Source organism: Hemicordylus capensis, chromosome 1 (assembly GCF_027244095.1).
Source record: "Hemicordylus capensis ecotype Gifberg chromosome 1, rHemCap1.1.pri, whole genome shotgun sequence".
Taxonomy (NCBI): Eukaryota; Metazoa; Chordata; class Lepidosauria; order Squamata; family Cordylidae; genus Hemicordylus; species Hemicordylus capensis.
Window position 1 is genome coordinate 380,712,879 of NC_069657.1, and position 15,659 is coordinate 380,728,537.

General features: G+C 45.0%; 1 protein-coding gene across 4 annotated transcripts in view; it reads right to left on the reverse strand.

Moving 5' to 3' along the window:
• TARBP1 (TAR (HIV-1) RNA binding protein 1) overlaps window positions 1-15,659 on the reverse strand; it is an 82,400-nt gene that overhangs the window by 42,965 nt on the left and 23,776 nt on the right. The gene's annotated exons all lie outside the window — the stretch shown is intronic.

The window sequence follows — 15,659 nt, forward strand, 5'->3', positions numbered from 1 at the left end:
ATCTGCTGACTGTCTATATTGGTCCTGAACACAGAGAGGAACCGGAGTGGAAAAGAATGTATCCTCAGGTGGGCATATTGGATAGTGGCATCGCATGAGGCCATAAGCCCCAGTAACATCTGTATGTAATGTGCTCTTTGTGTTGGTTTTCTTCAGAAGTTTTGAATTAATGTTTTGATTAGTTGTCACTGTTCTTTTGGTAAGTATGCCCTTTTTGTTTGTGTGACTAGGACCACTACAATGTCACTTATGTTCTTTACAGGGTCCAGATGTGACTTCTGCCAGTTCATTTGGATTCCTAGATTTTCCAGAAGCTGCAAGACATACGTTAATGTAACTCATCTTTGTCCCATGCCGTGATGTTCGTAGATGCGCTATGATCGCACTCAAATTTTTCATAAAGACTCTTGGTGTGGTTGACAACGCAAATGGGAGCACCTTATACTGGTACACTGCATTTCCTATGGTGAACCTCAGGTACTTTCTGTGGCTTTCTTGTATGCCAATATGGAGATGTGCATTCTTCAAATCCAATGCTGCAAGCCATTCCTCCATGCAAAGAAGTGGCAGGATACCTTGCAGCGTTATCATACGGAACTTCCTGCTATGGACATACATGTTCAGCCATCTCAAGTCCACTGTTGACTAGATTCCTCTGTCCCTCTTTGGAATTTGGAATTAATGGGAGTAGAAGCCCTCCCTTTGATATATCCATTGTACAGGGGCAATGGCACTATGGAGGAATGGCTGTCTTTCCCACCGCTTGCCACCATGTGTGGAGGATCTGCCCTGCTGCTAACACAATACATGAATCTCTCTGACAATTACTAGTTTAACCACTGCCACCAAGTAGACTTTTGTGCTCGGCTGAGTCTACCACAACAGCCTTTCAAACTTCTGTTGCAAAAACAAACTTTGGTAGAGTGTTAAGGCCTATAGGTGTAGGGTGGAGTAAATAGAAGCTACAATTTTTCTTTTAAATATAAACAAGTAGTTTTACTTTGCAAATAGTTCAATTTTAAATCAAACATTGCGTCACAAGTTTAGTATTTAAAAACCATTAACCAAAAGAGGAATAAACAAAATGTGGTCAAAAACTCAGCCTCTAATTTGACTCTCACAGAGCCCTAATTTAGAGTCCTTGATGAACACGTCTAGCAACTCTGGCTTGTCCTCAATTCTGCCTCAGATTCTGTTCTTTTCCAGTTTTGAGTGATTTCAGTTCTGTGCCAGCAATTCTTCAGATCTGTAGTCTCTGGAGACTCCACCTTCCAAACTGAATGCCTGGACTCTCTTCTGCAACTCTTTTCTTAACTGTCTCCAGTACTCTTCCTCTCTAGGTTTCCAGACTCAACTAATTTGCCTCACTGAACAACCCTTCTAAATACAAAAGAAGCTTGTTATTTGCAGAACCGCTACTCACATTTCCATTATCCGCGGATACTGAAGGGTTAAAACCCAGATGTCCGTGGTTCCTAGAGGGCTGGAAGTGACCGTGAAGGTCACTTCCAGGAGCCATTTTTTCTTCAGGAGAGAGAAGGATACAGGAGGAGCCATTTTGTGGCTCATTTCCTTAAGAAAAAAACAGACATTTCCCCAAGATATTTTGTTATTTGGGGGCCATTTTGTTCTTTGGAGGACATGCCTGGGCACATGGGGCACCAAGCACACCACAGTATGTTTGGGCAGTTTGGGGGCTATTTGGGGGGCTTTTTCCAACTTTCCCCTCCACCTTAGAACCTAACCCTCCTTTTCCCATAGCCCTAATGCCTCATTACTCATGGTTCTGTTACCCGCAGTAATAGGCGAGGGGCAGAACCCTTGCAAGTAACGAGGTCCTCCTATATACATAATTTTGCTCCAATCATTTTTTAAACAACTCAATCAGTGTAACTCAACATTCGCTCCATTTCCCAAAACTTCCTTTCCCTCCAAAACCAAACTGTCAAACTGATATTCCCAAAGTGAAACTAAGGTACAGCAGGCATGAACTCTTGACCCTGCCAGTTTTCTTTGCTAGACAAGTGAACCAAGAGGTCTAGGACTCATTCCTCCACAGGGACCCTTTCCCAACAAAGCCTTCACTTCCTCCACTAAAGTAGGGGTGTATATTGCATGCCTGAATATATTGACAAGGTTTCGAACTCTATCACATAGCCTGTAGTGACAATGCAGAGTACCCATGAGTTTGATGTTATGTTTTGCCATGCAGTTGCATAGCACGTTAGTCCTATTGAAGTGGGGGTTTGAATTGGAACCAGTGGAATGACTTAAGCATCAAATACTCTGTTTATTAGTATCCTGTTGTTTACTGCAGGAGCCCAGTTGTTGTTTTGGTTTTTGTCTATAAGCTTTATGCTGATATTGGTGACAGGGCAGTCTGAAATTCATGTGTTCCGCAGGCTTGAAAGTTTGCTTTTGATGACTGTAATGCCTGTAGCATAAATAGAGTAAGACTGGGCAGCAGTTGAAGTAAATGTTTTTGCCATGTACTTTGGTTTTTTAAATCTTTCAGTGTGTTATCGATGTCTTCACTGAACAAGCCCTTTTCATAAAATGGGAGCCTTCAGTCTTGTCTTTGATTTCATTTTGTAGATTTGCATACTGAAGCCAAGCATGTCGTCTGTTTGACACTACCATGGACAGAGCTCTTGATTCCGTTCCAGTCAAGTGCTTGGCAGCACTCAAATGCTGTCTTGTGATGCGAGTGAACTTCACTAAGATGTCTACAAACCTTTTCCTGAACTCCTCATCACTTAGAGTCTGGGCCTATTGATGCACTTTTCCCCACAGGAAATGATGATATTTCACCATGCAGGCAACATTGTTTGCAATTCCTATGGATAAACATGCTATAGAATAAACTTTTGTTCCCATGGTATCAATCTTGCATCCCTCTTTATCCGACTGGTGCCGAATGGTATCAGCTAGACTTTGTTGATGTGGCACAGTCACTAATGAATTAGGAGTTGGGTGCTTAACTAAGAAGTGGGAATCCTTGAATCTGATAAAGTCCTTCTAGTCTTTTAGAGGTTGGAGTAGAAGTATGAAACAGTTCCCATGCTGACTGAGCTGCCTTGAATATCACAGGAAGCATAGGAAGCACTATGGGATGCACAGAGTGAGATACTGTCATGAAATCATATACAGGATCCTTTATGTGAGGTCTGTTTTTTAATCTCAAGACCCAAGGCTTCAGCCATCTCTGAAATTTGTATGTGGTAGGCTTTCAATTTGTCTGTAAGGGAAACTGATGGTGTAGGCTGGACTTTCTCTTCTAGCAAGGGATCAGAAGGGTGCTCAGTCCCCATAGATTCTGCCTCAGAATCCAACGTGGAGCCGTAATTGTCCTCCAATGAGGCTTTCCTATCCTGCTGTACCATTTGTGCAGGAAGTGTTGCCAGCATTGTAGGAAGTGTCCTCAGGTGTAGAATGCGTTTGGGTTGCACAAGATACAATCTCCAATAGTGAAGTTTGAGATGAGGCCATTGCAGCTGAGTATGCCTGTGTAGTGGTGGCTGTCACTAAGTGGGATGTTGACTTGAGTCTGAGCTACAATTGGTATTGGAGCATTAAAGAGGGAGGCTCTTTGATGTAACTGAGGTGCCCTAAAATCTAAAGAATGGAGATGGTCACCTCTCATTCATTCCACAGTTGAAACCTGTTGTGCTTTCCATAGAAGATATTCCTCATAATCATATGGAAGTCCTGGAGATGCAGTGCATCTATCCCCCCCCCCAATCCTTGGGAGTTCTATGACCATGGGAGCAGTCATAAATGGCAAGTGAACCCCAGTGTCTGGTGCATTTGCAGAGTGAAGCACATTCATTTGGGAGTATTCTCTTCAGATACCCTCAGTGAGGTACCCACTTCTAGTGTTAGAGGTAGATCTTGGAGAGTAAAAACGTGCAGGAGACATAGATGGTGTATTTGGTACAGTCACAATTTCATCATCTAAATCTCCCTCCACATCCAGCTCTTGGCTGAGAAAGCCTTTAAAAGTGGAGGCGGATGGAATATTCTCTACTGAATCAGTAAGGATCAAATTGCCATTTGATCCAAAGTATTCTCCATCTCTTCCATCAGGGTCTGTTCTTCGAGATCGGTCATCGATCCCAATGAAGACATCATGTCTCGGGGTCAAGGGGTGCCCTTCCTCAACGTCAATAGTGACTCGTGTGGTGTCCCTGCCTTAGATACTGAGGGTGATACTGCCTGGCATGTATGTGGGTCGGCTGTTGAGATTGTTACTTCAAGATGCCGATGAGCATGATCAGTCGACACTGAGGGTGACTTTGCCCTCTGTGATGTTGGGGACAAGCTCAGTGTTGACGGCGTAGTGGCTGTGGCTCATGGTGACAATGTCAACATCAATGTTGAGCATGTTCCTGACATCATAGAAAGAGTGCTCATTTCTTGTAGACCAGTAGAGAATGGAGTGTGCACGCTCAAGCCTGAAGGAGAAGCAGCATTCTGATCTCTGTGCCTCTTTGCTGAAGGGGAGACTGGTAATTCCTCCTCCAAAGCCTTGCATGCTGTTTTATATTTCCTATGGTGAGTTGAGATTGATGAACTTCTCCTCACGTCAGCAGAATGCTTGAAGACATGCTCCATCAATGCCGAAGCTCCAGTCAGTGTCGTGGGTTGGGTTCGTGCAGACGCCACAGTCAACAATACCGACCTTAACACCAACATCAGTGTCAAGGGAGGTGGAGATTGAGTTGATGGTTCAAGTGCCTGTTTGTGGAGCATGGTGCGAAGCCGGAGTGCTCTGTTTTCCAGAGGTTGGAGGGGAAGCAACGTACAGATCTTACAAGTCGTCATGTTATGTTTCTTGCCCGGGCACAAAAGGCAAGAGTCATAGCAGTCCACAGATGGTAATTTGCCACCACACTCAATACATTCCTTATGCCCTTTAAATGTCCATAAGGAATAAACCAAAAGTGATGTCCATCAGGAAAAAGAGTTGTGAGAAAACAGTCCAAGTCAAGGCCAAAGTATTATAAACTGCCCATTTTGTCTAACTCACTGAACCAACCCAAAAAATGGAGGAGCACAGACCAACAAGGTGTATGCTAAGGCAGTCAGAAAGGAACTAAAGCAAAGGCACTCTAACCGCTAAAATAAATGGCCACACCAATCACAAGGGACAGAGCGCAAGTGCCACAAGGAGCATAGAAATTCCACCTGTGAGGTCCTGCACAGGTGCAGAACCCAGGCTTATGAATGGCAACTGATCACTATACAGATCAAGCACTTCACAAGTGGAGTTAATGTAACTTTTATGCAAACTATTTATGTTAAGCCAGTACTGTTATCTCGATACTAGTAAAATGGGCTTGCAAGCTTTCCTCTGGGACAGTGGCAAGAGCGAGGGGCAAATACTGTACTTTTGAAAATGGTGAATGTTGCTGGCACCCAGCATCCTGCAGAAAGCCCTATGCAGCATCTCGCAAGGAGACCTTCCCAACCCCACGAACTTGTTCAGAGGCCCATTTACGGGACTCCGAACAGGTTTGAACACTAGGTAGTTTAAAGGTTCAACAGCGGGGGGGGGACTTTAAGGGTGGGGGAGGGTGCACTTAACCCTTGCTCTGCTCCCCACCCCCCCACTGCCAGTGCCGGCTGGAAAACCAGTCCAGCAGGGCAGCAATGTACCTCCCTCCCGCCCCATCCGCTCTTCGGACCAGACGTAGGCAGAAATAGTGTGCGCGTGTGCGCACATCGGGCCCATGCATGCGTGCTCACTACTTCCGCCTACTTCCGGTCCGAAGAATAGATGGGGTAGGAGGGAGGTACGCTGCTGCCCCACCATACCTCCAGCATGCCAACCAGTGGGGGGGGGGGAAGCGGAGGGAAGGGTAAGTGCACCCTCTATGCCCTTAAAGTTATCTCACCCCCACTGTCGAACCAGCCCCCGTCGGTTCCGTGCACATCCCTACTGCACATGTGCAGCAGCCATGTGAGTGGTCAGTTAAGTGCTGTGTTGACTACTCAAATGGCCATCACATCTCTCTGTGACTCTAGTCAGTTTGTAGCTCTATGGGATATCATTCCCCATGCTTTCCAATGGGAGAGTTTTCCAGTATTTTCTGGCAAGTTAATGAATTTTTCCTAACTGTGAAAATGATATGTTTCTGGACCGGGTCTCATGGATTGTGAGACTCAGTTTGTTGCAGTGAGTGGGAAGAACGGGCTAAGCCCACTCTCCGCGCTCATGAGCAAGGAGGGAGCCCTGGGTGGCCGGATCGGCCGCCCACATGATTGCCGGCTCTGAGACGGAGCCAGCGGGGGCTGGGGCCGATTGGTCCCCACAAGCTCCAGCATGCCCTGCATGAGTGCACAGGGCATGCTGGCGAGACCCCCCGGAGCCGGGAGTTGGCTTTTCACCTCCCCTCCAGGGGTCTCCTCGTGAGTAGGCGCAAAGCCACACCACGGCTACTCATGATAATTAAAACCAGGTTTGTGGAGCACTCGCTCCGCAAACCTGGTTTTGGGGCAGGGGTTCTTGAACGGGTTACTCGCTCTAGAACCACCGGGCTCGTAGCCAAGCCCGGTAGTTCTGACGATCGGGAAAGTGCTTCACAAGAAACAGATAAATTATAGATGGTGGTCTGAGACTGAAAATAGCAGAGTAGCCTAAAGTCATCAAGAACTAATTCAAACATTGTCAGGTTTTGGAAATAACCTACATGTAGTAGGGTGAGGCATCAGGTCTCAGGATTGTGAGCATCCTCATAGAAAATAATTCAAGACTCAATTAAGAAGATGTGTCTGATTAAGAATGCATCCAAATAACAATACACTCTTCCACTTGTTTTGCCCATCACAATCCATATGCAGTGATGGCTACATGTGCTCTTGGGGCCCAGCTTCATGCACTATCTCATATGGGCTACTTTTTCCAGGTTTGCTAATGTCTGAACCAGCTCTCAATTAATGCATGGATACACTGGTTTGAAGTGGGGACCACCTGGACTACAGCTCATGTTCTTAATCACTATATTACACAAGCTTTGTTTTGATTGTTGCAAATGTCTAATTATGTATCTGTGTAAGGTTTTTTTTTAAAAAAAAGAGAATAAAATGACTCAAACTTCAGAAGAAGCTTTCTATAGTTAAGTATCCTTGACAAGTGCTTCACAAGAAATCAGATGATATAAGCATGCAACTGATTACTTTTAAGAATAGTTCAAGCATGCTCTTGCGTGACACCCCTCTCAGCAGAGCTCTTTTCTTAACAAAATGTATAAGAGACTGACAAATAAGAATTGTGCTCAAGAACTTCAGTCATTTTAATAATTCATCAGGACAGTTTCAGAACATGGATGGAATCTTATAACCAGTTAAATCAGGGAACAATACTCCAACTGATTCTAATGACAGCTAAACACGGGGCAATTAATATATTATTACTAGGTACCAAAGAGCTATTTACGCTAGCTGAAGGTTTGTGCACACCCAGTGGGATTTCTGACATTTTTGCTTTGAACAACAGATCTATAAGCCATGTCACAGCATTTCTTTAGAAATCATCTTGGATTCAAAAGTGGTATGCCAAGAGGTATGAATGCTCACTGTTCAAGAAACACATATTGAAAACCCCTTTAGATATCCAGTTATTCACTCAGTTATTTGGATCCTGGTCTTTATAAATATTTGCAATGGTTTCTGTTGTATAGCAAATTTGGTAGTAGGCAGTTGCGTATCTAGGGAAATAGTGCCTAGGAACTATCAAGCACTGAAATTGTGCCCCTGTCTGATGCAAATTGGTTTATGATTGAAGGGCTCAAGAACATGAACTCCATGATTTTAGGAGTCTTGTAGGATCACAAAGTAAAGGGACTGTATAAGTCTGAACTACACAAACCTGCTGGCCTATTTCCAAATCAGCTTTTTGCGGAGTCTACTGGTAAGGACAGGTGCTATTCCTTGAGTGTGGAGTGGGCAGCTGGCAGACATCTAACAGACACAGGAAGGCCACATGAAGCAGAGGGCACCTGTGATTTCTCCCCTCTTCCACTAGAAACATAGGAAGCTGACTTCTACCGAGTCAGACCCTTGGTCTATCTAGCTCAATATTGTCTACCCAGACTGGCAGCGGCTTCTCAGAGACTGCAGGCAGGAGTCTTTCCTAGCCCTATCTAGAGATGCCAGGGAGGGAACCTGGAACTTTCTGCATGCCAGCATGCAGATGCTCCTTCCAGAACAGCCCCATCCCCTAAGGGGAATATCTCACAGTGCTCACATGCAGTCTCCCATTCAAATGCAAACCAGGGCAGACCCTCCTTAGCAAAGGAGAGAATCCATGCTTGCTACCACAAGACCAGTTGTCCCCCTCTGGAGCCCAGCTATTGCATTTGCATGAAGCAGGATCTTGCACTAATTCTGAATCTACCTCTGAATGCAAAAGGCAAAAAAACACTTCAAATAGAGCATTTATCTACAACCTGCCTACATCTCTTTCTTCTCTCACAAACACTTTTATCAACTGGCTTTTTAAAAATTCTTTTGGGTGAGATTTCAATTTGGGAGGGTCCAATCCATTCAAATTCAAATAGAGGAGGCTTTAATTGTGGTGTGTGGAATTCTACTGAGAACTCCCCCATCATCTCAAAATGGTTCTAAGGCAGAAGCCAGCCCACAGGTCTCCTGTGCATATCTCCTGGGCATGAATCATGAGGCAGCTACCTTCTTTTAGATTACTAAGGGTCCTTATCTGCCTTGCTTGAATCATTCTGATGATCCCTGTTAGACACACTCTCTCTCTCTTTCTTTCCCACCAGCTGAAACAACAGCCTTAATAGCCACTTTCACACCACCTGAGTGTGTGTGTCTGTCTGTCTGTCTCCCTCTCTCATACACATACACTTACACACACACAGTTGCAGATGCTCTATCATTCACACTACTCTAGGAAGTAATTGGCTCCTAACTGTGGGTTCTCCTTTGGAGTTATTTTCACATAGAGAAAGGGGGTGTGGAACAAAACGCTGAATGTTTAAATTAAAAGGTTCTCAGGAAACATATCTTTAAAATAATTAGCAGGCTTTCTAAAAGGGTTGCCCAACCAGGGGTACCTTAAAGGCATCATCTCATACTGTGCGGGAGGAGGCAATGGTAAACCCCTCCTGTATTCTACCAAAGAAAACCACAGGGCTCTCTGGGCACCAGGAGTCAAAATCCACTTGACAGCACACTTTACTTTACCTTTATAGTTGGTTAACTCATTTATCACAAGAAGCAAAGTAAGAGCAAATTTTAAAAAAAACTACCCGCTTTTCAGTGCAATGGCCATTTTGGAGGCTTCTACACATGCTCAAATGGCCTCTGCGAGGCCTGGTAAGGCCTAAGACCTCGCAGAAACCATTTGAGCATCTGCGGTGACCACTTTGTTTTCAGTGGCCATTTTTTAATGTTTATGTTTAAAAAATGGCTGCCGCACATGCTCAAATGGTCCCTGTGAGGTCCTTACCAGGCCTCGTAGGGCCATTTGAGCATGCATGGCAGCCTTCAAAATGGCCGGCGCACTGAAAATCAGGTAAATTTCTTTAGAAATTGTTTTTAAAATAAATCAATCACGAACTGGGGAGGGGGTGAGAAGCAGCATGGCACTGGCACCCCCCTCAAGTGGCACCCAGGGCACATGCCCTGGCTGCCCCACCCTAGATTAGCCACTGGTAGGACAGTGGAACCCATGCAGGTGTTTTTGCATAGTTGGTGGCTCATAGGTATGCATAAAAGCATCACTTTGTTAAAGGAGGGAGAGACACACACATGCCACATCTCCTGACTAGAGTAGCACATGAAAACAAAGTGAGTGTAATCAAACATACTAGCTGGGCCGGGCGCAGAACATCTGCACCTCTAGTTTTGCTCATCTGCCACCACCACCATTTTCTCCCACCTGCCTGCCCGCCCGCCACCATTGTTGCCATCCTTGCATTGCTGCGCCACCCTCTCTGCCACCTGCCTGCTCGATTTTCGCATTCGGCCCCAGTGCGGGCTGTCCTTGCATTTGGCCGAGCAGACAGGCCGCGCCACACTCTCCACCGCCTGCTTGACCATTCTCCTAGCCAGCAGTTTCTTTCCCTGCCCACCCACTCATGAACTCTCACGAGAGCTGCCACACATGGGACTAGCAACGGGTATGCCTAAGAGAGATAGACAGAGAGAGAGAAGATACCCTGGATTTCAAGAAAACTGATTTTGAAAAGCTCAGAGAAGCACTAAATAAGATTCCATGACTACAGGTGAAACTCGGAAAATTAGAATATTGTGCAAAAGTCCATTAATTTCAGTAATGCAAATTAAAAGGTGAAACTGATATATGAGACAGACGCATTACATGCAAAGCGAGATAAGTCAAGCCTTAATTTGTTATAATTGTGATGTTCATGGCGTACAGCTCATGAAAACCCCAAATCCACAATCTCAGAAAATTAGAATATTACATGGAACCAAGAAGACAAGGATTGAAGAATAGAACAATATCGGACCTCTGAAAAGTATACAGTGTACTGTGCTTGATTGGCCAGCAAACTTGCCTGACCTGACCCCATAGAGAATCTATGGGGCATTGCCAAGAGAAGGATGAGAGACATGAGACCAAACAATGCAGAATTGCTGAAGGCCGCTAATGAAGCATCCTGGTCTTCCATAATACCTCATCAGTGCTACAGGCTGATAGCATCCATGCCACGCCGCATTGAGGCAGTAATTGCTGCAAAAGGGGCCCAAACCAAGTATTGAATACATATGCATGCTTATACTTTTCAGAGGTCCGATATTGTTCTATTCTTCAATCCTTGTCTTCTTGGTTCCATGTAATATTCTAATTTTCTGAGATTGTGGATTTGGGGTTTTCATGAGCTGTATGCCACGATCATCACAATTATAACAAATTAAGGCTTGACTTATCTCGCTTTGCATGTAATGCGTCTGTCTCATATATCAGTTTCACCTTTTAATTTGCATTACTGAAATTAATGGACTTTTGCACGATATTCTAATTTTCCGAGTTTCACCTGTAGATAGGCTAATGGGGAAAGGAGTCCAAGATGGCTAGGAGCCCTTGAAGAAAGAGTGATTAAAAGTACAGTTACAAACAATTCCAGTAAGAAAGAAAAGCTGGAGACATCTAAGAAAATCCAATATGGCTGTACAAAAAGCTTAGTGGCAAGCTGAAAATAAAAAAGGGCATACGGAAGGAAATGGAAGAAAAGGCAGGTAATCAAGAATGCAGACAGACTAGTAGCCCAGTCTTGTAGAGACACTAGCTAACATCCTGACAAAGCATGCATATAAGAAGGCACTGCAGGGATGTGTTGAGCCCCTTCATGCAACTCCCCCAGTTCTCTTGCACATGTACTGCTGTGCAAGAGCCAGTCGGACAGGGTATTTATTTATTTATTTATTTATTATTAGATTTATATACCGCCCTTCCAAAATGGTTCAGGGTACACAGAAAAGGAAGAGATGGAAGCATGGTATTCCGGAGGTAAATGTGCTGTGGATGTAGCATTACTGGTGGTGGTAGTGGGTTTTAGAAAAAGACTATGATGAAGTGTTAGAGCTATGGGAGGGAAAGAGAAAATATAGTTGGATGATGATGCTACATTGTAGTTATGAGCATGGAGATCGCTCATTCATAAATGCACATTCTTTCTGCTCCTTCGAGCTTAAGCTGTACAAAAGGTCTATAGAGTTGCAGCCCTTGGAGGAAAGAGTGAAAGGAACAAATTTTGCTTTATTCTGAGGTTGTCCAGACATAGCACTGAACTGTTGGGCTTAACTTGGGTACAAAGCCAACTTCAAACCTCAGATCTTGATTAGACTGCCATAAATAAACCAGTTAGTGCCATGGGGGACTAATGGGGGAGTCACTTAGGGGGAGAACAAGGGCGAGGGCTAGAGGGCTTCTCTTTAATCGGTTTTAGCTGTTTGGGAATTGGGTTGAAGTTGCTGCAATGTGTTTGGGTTCGTCTGGAGATGGGGAAACAAGGGGTGCCTTCGATGACTATGGGGCAGCTATTCCGGTGGTGGTGGGGAAAAGAAGAAGAAACGTTGGCAGGTCAGTAGGCCGTTCCAGGGGAAGGGTAGTCAGAAATTTAAAAGCTGTCTCCCCTTCAACTGTCCTGCCAGCAATTTGACCGCGGGGAGCACTGCCAACAACCCACACAGCCGTACCTTGCTCCTCTGCAATGCCAGTTCAGTCCCAAATAAGCCTGAACTCATCCATGATTTGATTATGGATAAAGGAGCTGACCTGTTATGTATTACCGAGACTTGGTTGGGGGAGGCTAGTGGTCCAGTCTGGTCCTAGCTTCTCCCTTCAGGATATTCTGTAGAGGAGCAGGTGAGGGGACGTAGGCGGGGAGGTGGAGTGGCTGTGGTATATAAGGATAACATCTCCCTCACCAGGGTCCCTGTTAGGGTATATGACCATATTGAATGTGTGTACTTAAGTTTGGGGACCAGGGATAGATTGGGACTTCTGTTGGTGTACTGATCGCCCCGCTGCTCAACGGAATCCCTTACTAAGCTCACAGACTTGGTCGCGGAACTCACGTTGGAGTCTCCCAGACTTTTGGTGCTGGGGGACTTCAATGTTCATTTTGGGACCAATTTGTCCGGAGCAGCTCAGGAGTTCATAGCAGCCATGACAACTATAGGCCTATACCAAGTGGCCTCTGGACTGACGCATATTGTAGGTCACACACTTGATTTGGTCTTCTGCTCTGATCAGGGTGGTGTTCCGTCGGTGGGGACTCCTTTGATCTCCCCATTGTCATGGATGGACCACCATCTGGTTAAGGTTGGACTTACAACCACTTCCCACCTCCACAGGGGTGAAGGGCCTATTAGAATGGTCCTCCCGAAGAGGTTATTGCATCCAGTAAGATTCCAAGAAGCCTTGGAGAGATTCAATGTTGGCTTTGCTGTTGATCCTGTTGATGCCCTGGTTGAGAATTGGAACAACTCACTCACCAGGGCAGTAGACACGATTGCCCCCAAGCGTCCCCCCTGACCCGCTTCAAAATTGGCCCCTTGGTATACGGAAGATCTGCGGGGGCTGAAGCAACAAGGTAGGTGACTGGAGCGCAAGTGGAGAAAGACTCAACTCAAATCCGACAGATTACAACATAGAGCACATTTAAAGATCTATGCTCAGGCAATATGTACTGCAAAGAAGTGTTTCTTTTCTGCCCGTATTGCCTCTGCAAGTTCACGCCCAGCGGACTTGTTCAGGGTTGTGAGGGGATTAGTATCCACCCCCACTCCCTTGAACCAGAATTTGGAGTCATCAGTTACCCGCTGTGAGATGTTTAAAGATTTTTTTGCAGATAAAATCTCTTGGATTCGGGCCGATCTAGATGGAGACTCCACAGTTAATTTGATGTCTGAACTGGAAGTGCCCAGCAACTCCTCTTATGCAATTCAACTGGATCGGTTTCAGTTTGTGACTCCTGAGGATGTGGACAAGCTGCTTGGAGCGGTGAGGCCTACCATTTATTCTTCTGACCCTTGTCCAACATGGCTTATTTGGTCTAGCAGGGAGGCTGTTATAGACAGCCTGGTAGAAATCATAAATGCTTCTCTGAGGGAAGGTAGGATGCCTCCTTGTCTTAAGGAGGCAATCATTAGACCTCTTCTAAAGAAGCCTGCCTTGGATCCCTCAGAGTTGAGCAATTATAGGCCTGTTTCCAACCTCCCATGGCTGGGCAAGGTAATTGAGAGGGTGGTGGCCTCTCAGCTCCAGGTGGTCTTGGAGGAAACTGATTATCTAAACCCATTTCAAACTAGTTTTCAGGCGGGCTATGGGGTGCAGACTGCCTTGGTCAGCCTGATGGATGATCTCCAATTGGGAATTCACAGAGGAAGTATGACTCTGTTGGTCCTTTTGGATCTCTCGGTGGCTTTTGATACTATTGACAATAGTATCCTTCTGGAACGACCGAAAGTGTTGGGGGTGTGAGGCACTGTTTTACAGTGGTTCCGCTCTTACCTCTCAGACAGATTCCAAATGGTGTCAATTGGAGACTGTTGCTCTTTGAAATCTGAGCTTAAGTATGGTGTCCCTCAAGGCTCCATACTTTCTCCAATGCTCTTTAACATCTACATGAAACCGCTCAGAGAGATCATCAGGGGATTTGGAGCTGGGTGTTACCAGTACGCTGATGACACCCAGATCTACTTCTCCATGCCAACTTCTTCAGGAGCTGGCATATCCTCTCTAAATGCCTGCCTGGAAGCAGTAATGGGCTGGATGAGGGAAAATAAACTGAAGCTGAATCCAGATAAGATGGAGGTACTTATTGTGCAGAGTCATAACTCCAGAGACTATCTTGATCTACCTGTTCTAGATGGGGTCACACTTCCCCAAAAGTAACAGGTTCACAGTCTGGGAGTCCTTCTGGATCCACACCTCTCCTTGATTTCTCAGGTGGAGGCAGTAGCCAGGGGTGTTTTCTATCAGCTTTGGCTGATACGCCAGCTGCGCCCGTTTCTCGAGATCAATTACCTCGAAACAGTGGTACATTTGTTGGTAACCTCCAGACTTGACTTTTGTAATGCACTCTATGTGGGGCTGCCTTTGTACGTAGTCCAGAAACTCCAGTTGGTTCAGAATGCGGCAGCCAGGTTGGTCTCTGGGTAATCTCGGAGAGACCACATAACTCCTCTGCTAATGGAGCTTCACTGGCTGCCAATAGGTTTCCGGGCAAAATACAAAGTGCTAGTTGTAACTCATAAAGCCCTAAACAGCTTAGGCCCTGTGTGAAGAGCATCTTCTTCACTATGACCCACACCGCCCATTGAGATCATCTGAGGAGGTCCGTCTCCAGTTACCACTTGTCTGGTGGCTACACAGAGGCGGGCCTTCTCGGCCGCTGCCACGAGATTGTGGAATGTGCTCCCTGCTGAGATACAATCCTCCCCATCTCTGGCAATTTTAAAAACACACCTGAAAGCCCATCTTTTCACCCAAGCTTTCTCAGTTTTTTAAAATTGTTTTTAATTTTATGGCTGTTTTTAAATTGTTGCATTGTTTTAACTTTTATATGTGTTTTAATTGTTTTTATGTTTACCGCCCAGAGACGAAAGCTTGGGTGGTATAGAAGTTTAATTAATTAATTAACTAATTAATTAATTAATTAATTAATTAATTGGTGTGGGTTCAGGCTATAAAAGCAATCTAGGTTCTATGAAGTCAATCGAGGTTATCATATCTGAACTAACTCCTTGAGATACAACCCAAAATCTCATGCTTCAACAATCCACCTCTGTTCAGGAGTACACCCTGCCTCATCATCTTTCCTGTTCATTTAAACGGAAGTCACCAATTTGGGAAACACAATCCTTGTCCAAATAGACCGGCTTCTCCTTTGAAATAAATGAGGATTCCTGTGCATGGAAGAGTGTGCTCATTTGAGTGCATACAGAATTCTGAACTGGAGTGTAAGTCTCCTCTTCAACAATACATTCAATTATTTTGTCACAACTTTTAGCTATGTAAGGTCTTAACCTTGCTTTTATTGTTTTTATTTATGTTTACGCAGCTGTTAACCACCTTGAAAGTTTTTAACCTAAAGGCAGGGTATAGATAATTCTAACTAAACAATGAATTTCCTTTCCCTGTGTTGTTAAATATAAGCTTT